At 38.2% G+C, this 12322-nt stretch overlaps 1 pseudogene across 1 annotated transcript; it reads right to left on the bottom strand.

Annotated features, from left to right (window-relative positions):
- Positions 1-6683: 6683 nt before the first annotated feature.
- Positions 6684-7471, bottom strand: LOC308605582 (small ribosomal subunit protein eS4-like; annotated as a pseudogene). The gene has a single exon. The product of its transcript is annotated as a small ribosomal subunit protein eS4-like (transcript).
- Between the last annotated feature and the right edge of the window lie 4851 nt (positions 7472-12322).

The following is a 12322-nucleotide window of genomic DNA, read 5'->3' as shown; positions in this document are numbered from 1 at the left end:
ACTGGCTCCTTAGTTGTGGCATGCAAACTCTTAGTTGTAGCATGCATGTGGGATCTAGTTCCCTGACCAGGGATTGAACCCGGGCCCCTGCATTAGGAGCGCAGAGTCTTATCCACTGCACCACCAGGGAAGTCCCTCTCTTAACTTTTTATTGTAGAAAATTTCAAATGTATACAAAAATAGAACAGTAAAATGAACAGCCATGAACTTACCACATATTTTTAATATGTGCCTTTTTTGCCTTTCTTGTTTCATCTTCCAAATACTTTTGGCTAGGATATTTTAAAGCCAAGCCAGTATATTATGTCATTTGCCCTCTACATATTTCAGTGTGTATCTTGAACAGCTGACTTATTTTACAAATTTTATTAATTATAGTTGGTTTATTTGAGTAGGATTTAAATGAGGTCTGCACATTGCATTTGATTGGTATGTCTGTTGTGCACCTTGCTTTTCTTATTAAAAATGCCTACAATAAAACAGGAACATTGTAACAGCAATGCCATGATTTATCCTACCCATTCCCCCCAAGCTGGGTATTCAGGTTATTTCTTTCTTTTTCTTTTTTGTTTGTTTGCAGTGTACAACAAGGAGATTTTTAAATTCATGGTCATTTGTGGGGCTTTTTGTTTGTTTTTTGTTTTATGGTATGTATGTGTGTGTGTGTGTGTGTGTGTGTGTTTATTGGAGTATAGTTGCTTTACACTGCTGTGTCAGTTTCTGCTATACAGCAAGGTGAATCAGCCATGCATATACATACATCCCCTCTTTTTTGGATTTCCTTCTCATTTCTAGGTCACCACAGAGCACCAGGTAGTATTCCCTGTGCTATACGGTAGGTTCTCATTAGTTATCTATTTTATACATAGTAGTGTATATATATATCAATCCCAATCTCCCAATTCATCCCACCCGCACTTCCCCCTTGGTATCCATACATTTGTTCTCTAGGTCTGTGTCTCTATTTCTGCTTTGCAAATAAGATAATCTTTACCATCTTTCTAGATTCCACATATATGCATTAATATACCAAATTTGTTTTTCTGACTTAACTTCACTCAGTATGACAGTCTCTAGGTCCATTCCCATCTCTGCAAATGACACAATTTTGTTCTTTTTTATGGCTGAGTAATATTCCACTGTATATATGTACCACATCTTCTTTATCCTTTCCTTTCAGGTTATTACTTTGTTGCTGAAAAGCAGTGCAATAAATATCCTTATATGCTTATTTTTGCATGTTGGTTTTTTATTTCCATAGAATATATTCCTACAGATTAGACTGCTAAATCAAATTATGTGTACTTTTTTATATTAACAGCTTATGCCAAATTTTGAAAAAGTAAATTTACACTCTCATCATTAATGTATGACAGTATTCCTTCCCCATAACATCAGCAGGGGCAAAAAATATGGAATTCCTTTGGAGTCATGATGGAATAACAGGTTTGGACAGGACCTGATCCCTGACAGAGAGAAACAAATGAAGTCAGCAACATGATCACACCAACTTTCCACCTAGAGACACATTCTGGATAATGAGAAAGGTGGCCCCAAATAGAGAGAGCATCCTGCTGTTACTGTGTTGAGAAGATGAGGATCATGAGACTGACATGCCTGCAAGTTGCAGGGTAGTTATGTTGAGGAGGGAGCTATATAGAGAAGAGTTTCAGAAATGTACAAAAGAATACTTTTTAATCTTTCCTAAAAGAAGTAGGGTGTGATCCTACAAGACCAGGCAAAGAGTAATTAAGGAGCCACTGGTTGGAAAATGCCCAGAGCTGATACAGAGCAAAGATATGTTCTAATTCTGACCCTGATGGGATGGTCACCCATACTATTTATTAGGTAGCCCAGAAGAGTTATGTATTAGCAGTAGAGCTAAACTATCTGTAAAGCAAACACTTCAGACCTATCCTAAACTGCTTTTTAAAAGCTTCAAAAGAATCAAGCCAACTTGCAAGTAATGTAACTGCCTGCAGAGCAAAGCTCAACACTTTAAAAGAATAACAATAAGCACCATTTAACAATGTAAATTTCACAATGTCCAGTGTCTATATGATGAAGTAGAAAAATGTGACAAAAGACCAGGAAAAATCAACATGTTGGCCCAGACTGAAATGGCAGGGAAAATGGTATTAGTATAACATCATTAAAGAAGCTGTTATACTCGATATACTGAAGACTTTTAAAACCATAAACATAACGAGAACAGAAATGGAAGATATATAAGAGAACAAGATGGAACTTCTAGAAAAGAAAACTATCCAAGAAGAAAATTTTATTGGAGATTAAACACAATAGAAGAAAAAAATCAGTGAACTTAAAAACATGCCAGGAAAAATGAAGCACAGACAGAAAAAGACTGAAAGAAGAGATCCCCAGTGACCTTTGGGAAAATATAAAGAAGTTTAAGATACATAAAAATGGGGCTTCCCTGGTGGCGCAGTGGTTGAGAGTCCGCCTGCCAATGCAGGGGACATGGGTTCATGCCCCAGTCTGGGAAGATCCCACATGCTGCGGAGCGGCTGGGCCTGTGAGCCATGGCTGCTGAGCCTGTGCGTCCGGAGCCTGTGCTTCACAACAAGAGAGGCCACAACAGTGAGAGGCCCGCATACTGCAAAAAAAAAAAAAAAAGAAAGAAAAACAAGATACATATAAATGGAATGTCAGCAATATGCTGGAACAGGATGTCCTGGACACTTTTTTCCCCAACAAACCCAATGATTCTGCAATTCATGGAAAAATTCTCTTTGTGAGAAATATAGAAACTAATTGACAGGCTTCTGCACACCAAGAAAATGCAAAACCCGACTGACCAAAACTTGTAGGGAGATATGGGACACCCTCCTGCCAAAGTCTCAGTCCCTGGTGCAATACCAAATGATCAGTGAGAAACCCCCTAGCTACCAGCCTCACACAGGGGAGGAAAGCAGATAGTTCATACATCCTGCACTCTAGGGACCTCCCCCAAAATACTGGCTACTGTCTTGCCAGTCATGGAGCTCCGACAGTCCAGCAAAGTCTAGTCACCCAGTGGAAAATGGAGATGGTGGCTTTGGCTGGTAGACACCATAGATCCTTGCCTCTGTTCAGCAAAGTGAGCAGATGAGAAATCCCAGCCCTCAACTTCACTGTGGGGAAGGAAAGAGTTGATCCATGCATTCAATACTCCAACTTTGCTGGGGCTACCCAAAGAACTGACATTTTACATAACAGTCTTAGAGGTCTGACAGGTATGACACAATCTATCCAACTGGGGGAAAACAGACAATGGTTTGTTTTGGTAGACACCATAACTCCCCACCCTCAGCTCAAGAAGAGTGAGTGGGCAAAAATCACAGTTGTCTACTACTTCCTTGGGAAGGAAAGAGTATGGAGAGCCTCCCCCAGAATATCTGGACAGGCTGATTGATAGGGGTCTTCTTTTCCAAAGGAGACATAAAAATGGCCACAGGCACATGAAAAGAGGTTCAACATCATTAATTATTAGGGAAATGCAAATCAAAACCACAATGAAAGTTTATCTTGCACCTGTTATTATGGTTATTATCAAAACCAAAAAGTAACGTGTTGGAAAGGATGTGAAGAAAACGGAACTCTTGCACACTGCTGGTGGGACTGTAAATTGGTGCAGCTGCTATGGGAAACAGTATAGAGGTTCCTCAAAAAATTAAGAATAGGGCTTCCCTGGTGGCGCAGTGGTTGAGAGTCCGCCTGCCGATGCAGGGGACACGGGTTCGTGCCCCGGTCCGGGAAGATCCCACATGCCGCGGAGCGGCTGGGCCCGTGAGCCATGGCTGCTGAGCCTGCGCGTCCGGAGCCTGTGCTTCGCAACGGGAGAGACCACAACAATGAGAGGCCCACATACGGCAAAAAAAAAAAAAAAAAAAATTAAGAATAGAACTGTCGTATGATACAGGTATTCCACTTCTGGGTATTTATCTGAAGGATACAAAAGCATTAACTTGAAAATATATGTGCATGCTATGTTTACTGCAGCATTATATACAAGTCAAGATATAGAAATTACCTGTCTCCGTTGATGGATGAATGAATAAAGAAGATATGGGGTATATATATTTATAGGAATACTACTCAGTCATAAAAAAGAATGAAATTCTGCCATTTCTGACAACATGGATAGACCACGGTGGCTATTGTGCTAAGTGAAATAAGTCAGAAGGAAAAAGACAAATGCCATATAATTGTTACTCATATGTGGAAACTCAAAAACAAAAAGCAAAACAAAAAATGAACAAAACAAAATAAAAACACAGATACAGAGAATAGATTGGTGATTACCAGAGGAGAAGTGGGCTGGAGGGTGGGCCAATGGGTGAAGGCAGTCAATTGTAAGGTGATGGATTGCAGCTACATTTTTGGAAGTGACCACTTTTTAGTGTATGGAGATGTTGAATTATAATGTATACCTGAAACTTACATAATAATTTTAAAAAAGAAGATGATGCAAGAGAACAGGGCAGAAAGAGTATTTCAAGAAATAATGTTTGAAAATTCCCAAATTCAGTGAAAAACAAATCTACACATTCATTAAAGAGATCCACATTCAGAGACACCATAAACTGTCAAAAGCTAAGACATAAAGAGAGAATCATGAAAGCAGCAAGGAAGAAGAAATTCAACATGTACGAGGGATCCTCAGCAAGACTAACAGCTGTTTTCTTATCACAAACAATAACTTCCAGAAGGCAGTGTGACGATATATTAAAAGTGCCGAAGGAAAAATAGTGCTAACCAAGAATTCTATATCCAGTGAAAGGTAACTACATAGGCAAATATAAAAGACAATATAAACGTACATTTTGTTTGTAACTCTTTTTTCCCTCCTATTTCATGTAGAAGACAACTGCATAAAGCAAGAGTTACAAATACATTTTTGATCAGTGTGCTATATATAAAGATGTAATTTGTATGACAATAACAGCATGAGAGAAAGAAGAAAATGGAACTGTAGAGAAGCAAGTTTTTAGATAAAATTGTAATTAAATTGCCATTAATTTGAAACAGACCATTATAAATAAAGATATTTATTGCAATCCCCACAAAAAATAGCTGAATAAAGTACTAAAAAATGACAATGGAATTACAATGACATGATAGAAAAATGTCTAACACAAAGGAAGGCTGTAATGGAGGAATAGAGGGATAAAAAAGATGTAAGACATAGAAAACAAATAACAAAATGGAAGTTCTTTCTCATGAGTATAGTAAAAGTAAATAGATTAAGCACTCCAATTAAAAGTAGAGGTTAGCAGAGAATTAAAAAATATGATTCAACTATATGCTGAATACAAGAGACATTTAAGATTCAAAGATAAAATTTCAGAACTGAAGGACAGAAAAGAAGATATACCATGCAAACAGCAGAAAAACAAAACTGGAGGGGCTATACTACTACCAGATAAAACATACATTAAGACAAAATTATCAGAGACAAAAAGGTACATTCTATAATTAAAAAGCATCAATCCAATCAAGAAAACATACAATTAGAAGCATATATGCAGGGACTTCCCTGGTGGTCCAATGGTAAAGAAACCACCTTCCAATGCAGGGGATGTGGGTTCGATCCCTAGTCAGGGAACTAAGATCCCACATGTCACAGGGCAATGGGGCAACTAAGCCCACATGCCACGACTACTAAGCTCACGCACCTCAACTAGAGAGGCTGTGTGCTGCGAACTATAGAGCCCATGGGCTCTGGAACCCACGTGCCATAGTTACAGAGCCCACATGCCTTGGCGCCTGTGCTCCACAACTAGAAAGAAGCCCACATGCCAAAACAAAGAGCCCCCATGCCTCAATGAAGATCCTGCATGCTGCAACTAAGACCTGACACAGCCAAAAACAAAACAAAAAAAAACATATATGCACGTAACCCAGCAACCCAAGTGTCCAGCACTAGATGAATGAATAAACAAAATGTGGCAGATACATATAATGTAATATTATTCCGACTTTAAAATGAAGGAAATTCTGACACCTGCAACATGGATAAACTTAAAGACAAAATGTCAAAATATATGAAGCAAAATTAAAGGGAGAAATAGATAATTCAACAATAATGCTTGGGGATATCAACAGTTCACTTTCAATAATGGATAAAACAACTGGGCAGAAGACCATCAAGGAAACAGAGGATTTAAACAACATAACCAACTAGACTTAACAGACATATATAGAATCTAAACTCCAACCAATAAGAGCAAAATACACATTTTCCTCAAGTATATATGCAATTTTTGCTAGGATAAACCATATTTTAGGCTAGAAAACGAGTCTCAATAAATTTAAAAGGATTTAAATCATACAAAGAATATTCTCGTCATAATGGAATTTAAGTTAGAAATGAGTAACAGAAGGAAATGTGGGGAATTGACAAATATGTGGAAATTAAACAATAGTCTTAAACAACCAATGGGTCAAAGAAGAAATCACAAGAAAATGAGAAAATACTTTGAAATAAATGAAAATGTAAACCCAACACAACAAAACTGGGAAGCAGCTAAAGCACCATAAAGAAGGAAACTTACAGCTGGTAAATGCTCATGTAAAAAAAGAATAAAAACCATATGATCCAGCAATTTCACTTTTTTAAAAAATGTGGCATCTTTAATTAAGTACGAAGACTTTTCCAATCATGTCACCTAGAGATCATTTTATCCACTGCTCTGTTTGGCCACCAGTCTCTTGTCTCTCTCCTCAGCAGTGATAAGGTGGATACCCTTTCCACGGGGAAGAGAGATCCATGGTTTGTTGCCTTTGCCAATAACGAAAACTTTGCAGAGCCGGGTGGCAAAGCTGTTGCCATTGGCGTCTTTCACATGAATTACATCAAAAGAACCAGGATGTCTCTCTTGGTTAGTGATCACACCAATTCTTCCCAGGTTAGCACCTCCAGTCACCATGCACAGGTTACCAGTGTCAAATTTGATGAAGTCAGTAATCTTGCCAGTCTCCAAATCAATTTGAATGGTGTCATTCACCTTGATGAAGGGATCAGTGTAGCACATGGTGCAAGTATCATGGGGCACCAGATGAGGGATTCCTTTTGTCCCCACAAAGATCTTTCTCACTTTGCACAACTTATACTTGGCCTCCTTAGGTGTAATATGATGAATAGCAAAGCGACCCTTGGTGTCATAGATCAGACGAAAATGCTCTCCAGTCTTGTCAATGCTGATGACATCCATAAAATCAGTGGGGTAGGTTATATCAGTGCGGACCTTGCCATCAATCTTAATAAAACACTGCATGCATATCTTCTTTACTTCATCTCCCGTTAGGGCATACTTAAGTCTGTTCCTTAAGAAAATGATTAGGGGGAGACATTCCCTCAGCCTGTGGGGACTCGTAGATGGATGAGGAGCAAACACACCAGTTTATCCAGCATCCAATGCTTTGGAGCTGATATGCGCTTCAGGTGCTTCTTGGGACCATGAGCCATGGCTATGCTAGGCATGAAAAGAGCCAGCAATTTCACTTCTGAGTGAAATTATAAGTGATGGTTAGGCCATTTATTTATTTAGGAAATGTTTTCAACAAAGAACACTTTTTAAAAATTAATTTTATTATTATTTTTTTGGCTGCATTGCATCTTCATTGCTGTGCACAGGCTTCCTCTAGTTGCGGCGAGTGGGGCCTACTCTTTGTTGTGGTGTGTGGGCTTCTCATTGTGGTGGCTTCCCTTGTTGCAGAGCACAACAGGCTGTAGGTGCGCAGGCTTCAGTAGTTGTGGCATGGGGGCTCAGTAGTCGTGGCTCGTGGGCTCTAGAGCGCAGGCTCAGTAGTTGTGGCACACAGGCTTAGTTGCTCTGTGGCATGTGAGATCTTCCCAGACCAGGGCTCGAACCTGTGTCCCCTGCATTGGCAGGCGGGTTCTTAACCACTGCACCACCAGGGTAGCCCAGGTCATTTATATTTAATGTAACTAATTACATGTTAGGATTTAAAGTCTGACATTTTATCGTTTGTTTTCTGTTTGTACCCTTTGTTTTTTGTGCCTCGGTTTCCCTGTGTTGTCTGCCTGTGGATTATTTGAACATTTTCTTTGGACTTGTATCTTTTGAGTATATCCCTTCGTGTAATTTCTAATTATATATATATAGGATATTATATTATTAGTAATATTATACTACTAATATCAACTTTTACCAGTTCAAGTGGACTGTAGAAACATTACTGTTAGGTTACTTTATACTCTCCCCTTTATAATACAGTTGTCTTAAAACTCACCTTTACATATTTCAAGAACCATATGAGGCAATATTTTCAGACAAACATGATTTTAAAATGTTAAAAGAGGATAGTCTATTATGTGTGCCCATATATTTACCATTTTCTTGCTCTTTCTTCATTGTTAATGTTCCAAGTTTTCTTCTGTTATAATTTTCTTTTTGGATAAATTTCTTTATGCATTTTTTAGAGCAGATCTGGTGATATATTCTGATTTTCCTTCATCTGAGAATGTCAGATATATTACTTTCCTTCCTGAAGGATATTTTTACTGGATTTTTACTGGTTGTAGAATATTGGGTTGAAAGTTCCTTCCTTTTATCATTTTTCTTTTAGATCAAAAAATTTGGGCTACTTCCCTGGTCTTCATGATTTCTGATGAGAAACGCACTGGCATTTGAATGACTGTTGTTCTACAGCAATGGTTCTCAACTGAGAACAGTTTTTCACCCAAGGGAATATCTGGAAATGCCTGGAGACATTTTGGGCTGTCACAACTAAGAGTTGCGACTGGTTTCTAGTGGATGGAGGCTAGGGATGTTGCAAAATAGCCTACAATAATAATATAGTAGCCCCCCACAATAATAATTATTTGACAGAGTTGAGAAACCTTGTTATATAGGTTTCATTTCTCTCTGGGTGCTTTCAAGATTTTTTTTTTTTTGTCTTTAGCTTTCAGAAATTTGAATATGGTGTATCTAGATGTGAATTTCATTGGATTTAGTCTATATAATATTTACTCATCTTCTTGAATCTGTAGGTTTATGTCTTTTGTCAATCTTGAGAAGTTTTTTTAAAGTATTTTAAATTTATTTATTTTAATTTATTTTGACTGTGTTGCATCTTTGTTGCCGCATGCGGGCTTTCTCTAGTTGTGGTGAGTGAGGGATACTCTTCATTGTGGTGCCCAGGCTTCTCATTGTGGTGGCTTCTCTTGTGGAGCACAGGCTCTAGGTGTGCGGGCTTCAGAAGTTGTGGCACACGGGCTCAGTAGTTGTGGCTTGTGGGCTCTAAAGCACAGGCTCAGTAGTTGTGGTGCATAGGCTTAGTTGCTCCGCAGCATGTGGGATCTTCCCGGACCAGGGCTCGAACCCGTGTCCCCTGCATTGGCAGGCAGATTCTTAACCGCTGTGCCACCAGGGAAGTCCCAAACTTGAGAAGTTTTTAAACCCTCTTTCTTCAAATATATTTTCAGCTATGCTTTTTCTCCTCTCCTTCTGGGATTCTGATACGAATGTTAGATCTTTCATTGTTGTCCCTAAGGTCTAAGAGCTTCCACATTTTTTTTTCAATCATCTATTTTCTCTCTGTTGTTCAGAATGGATAATTCCTTTTGATATATCTTCAAGTTAATTGATTACTTTCTTTGTCATCTCCATTCTGCTACTGTGCCCATCCCAGTGATTTTAAAAATTTAGTTATTGTATTTTTCAGTTCTAATATTTATATTTGGTTATTTCTTCTATCTTTTCTTTCTTTCCTGATATTCCCTCTCAATCTTTCTCTCTCATTTGATTCAAGTGTTTTCAAATGCTTGTTGCATTTTTACGACAGCAGCTTTAACTCATTATCAGACAATTACATCTGTTGTTTGTTCCCACTCACATTTAGATTTTCCTGGTTCTCAGTATAAGAATTTTTTAATTGTTTCCTTGACATTTGAAGTATTAGGTTATGAGACTCTGGTTCCTATTTTTGTATGTTTAACTTTTAAATTAAAACTGTCAAAATGCTTTCCAAAGTGTTTGTATTATTTAAATTCCCATTAGCAATGTATGAGATTCAGTGTTTCCTCATCCTTTACAACATGTGGTATATTCAGCTTTTTAAATGCTAACTATTCTAATAGGTGGAATAATATTTACTTATGTTTTAATTTGCATTTCTCTAATAACTAATGACGTTGAATATCTTTAGACGCATTTATTTGACATCTGTATATGTTCTTTGGTTATATATTTGTTCAAATCTTTTGCTCATTTTTTTTTTTTTTTTTTTTTTGCGTTATGCGGGCCTCTCACTGTTGTGGCCTCTCCCCTTGCGGAGCACAGGCTCCGGACACACAGGCTCAGTGGCCATGGCTCACGGGCCCAGCCGCTCCGCGGCATGTGGGATCTTCCCGAACCGGGGCACGAACCCGTGTCCCCTGCATCGGCAGGCGGACTCTCAACCACTGCGCCACCAGGGAAGCCTCATTTTTAAATTGGAGTATATTATTGGGTTTTGAAAATTCTTTTCATATTAAAATCCTTTATCAAGTATGACTGGGAAGTATTTTTCCCAGTTGGTGGCTAACCTTTTCATTTTCTTAAGTGTCTGTTGAAGAACAGAAATTTTCAATTTTCATGAATTATCATATTGTTCTTTAAATTTCAGTATAATGCCCAAGAAATTTTTGCCTAACCCAAAGTTCTATAAGTTTTATGGTTTTAGGTTTTACATTTTATATCTATGATAAATTTTAGTTATTTTTAATATGGTGTGAGGTATAAACCAAAGCTTTTTTGCATATGCATATTCATTTCTTCTAGCACTATTTGTTGAAAAGACCTTTATCCATTAAGCCACCTTTGCACCTTTGCCACAAATCAGTTGTCCATATACATGTTTGAGTCTATTTCTGAACTCTTTTCTGTTCCACTGACCTATTTGTCTATCTTGATTACAATAACACACAATCTTGAATTAGTTTAGCTTTATAATAAGTCTCAAAGTCAGGTAGTCCATGCCCTTCAACTTTGTTATTATTTTTCAAAGTTGTTTTTCCTGTTTCATGTCCTTTGCATGTCCACGTGTATTTTAGAATCAGTTTCCACACACATACACAAAAAGCTAAAAGCTTCCTGATATTCTGGTTGGAATTCCATTTCATCTACAAGTCAATTTGGAAAGAACTGACACCTTAATAGTATGAAGTCTTCCAATCTCTTAACATAGTCTCTCTCTCCCCCCGCTTATTTAGGTCTTCTTTAAGTTCTCTTGGCAGTATTCTTTAATTTTCGTGGTATATACCTTGCACTTTTTCTAGATTTGTCACTAAGTATCTAAGGATCTTGAAGGTGTTCTAAGTGCTATTTTTAAAATTCAAGTTTTAGGTTGTTCATTGCTAGTACATAGAAAATAATTTATGTATACTAATCCTTATCCTGCAACCTCACTAAACTCACTTATTAGTTCTAGTAGCTTTTTTTGTAGATGCCATTGGATTTTTTTCATATATTCACATGTTAATGTAGTTTTATTTCTTCCCTTTCAATCTGGATATTTCCCCCTCCCCCTGCACTGGCCAGAGCCTCTAATACAATGCTTAGTATAAATGTTGAGACCAGACATCTTTCTGTTGTTCCTGGTAGTAGGTCTTTCACCATTAAGTATGATGTTAGCTGTTGGCTTTTCAGATACTCTTTATTGCTTGAGGAAATTCCTTCTTTCCCTCTTAGCTGAGTTCTTCTCATTAATGGATGTTGGATGCCTAATACTTTTTTATTGGATACCAGACATAAATTTTTCCATTAGGTGCTGCATATTTTTGTATGCCTATAAATATTTTTTCTTTGTTTGAGATGCCATTATTTGGAAAGTTTGATCCTTTTGAGGTACACTTTTAAGCTTTGTCAGGTGGCCTCAGAGTAGGGCTTAGTCTATGGCAAAATTTCCCCACAACTTAAGTAAAATCCTCTGAGTACTCTACTTGATCCTACGTGAAGTCTCAGGTTTTCCACTTTGGCTTTTGAGAGCAGGAATTATTTATTTATTTATTTATTTTTATTATTTTTTTGCGGTATGTGGGCCTCTCACTGTTGTGGTCTCTCCCGTTGCGGAGCACAGGCTCCGGATGCACACGCCCAGCGGCCATGGCTCACGGGCCCAGCCGCTCCGCGGCATGTGGGATCCTCCCAGACCGGGGCACGAACCCGCTTCCCCTGCATCGGCAGGCGGACTCTCAACCACTGCGCCACCAGGGAAGCCCTATTTATTTTTATAATAAAATCATGGACCAAAAAAGGGACGAAGGGAACATAATCTGCGATGCTGTTAGCAAAGGGAACATGAAATAAGTATC

Source organism: Mesoplodon bidens, assembly GCF_964165515.1.
Source record: "Mesoplodon bidens genome assembly, chromosome: 18".
Taxonomy (NCBI): domain Eukaryota; kingdom Metazoa; phylum Chordata; class Mammalia; order Artiodactyla; family Ziphiidae; genus Mesoplodon; species Mesoplodon bidens.
This window is presented reverse-complemented; position numbering and strand designations above follow the sequence as displayed.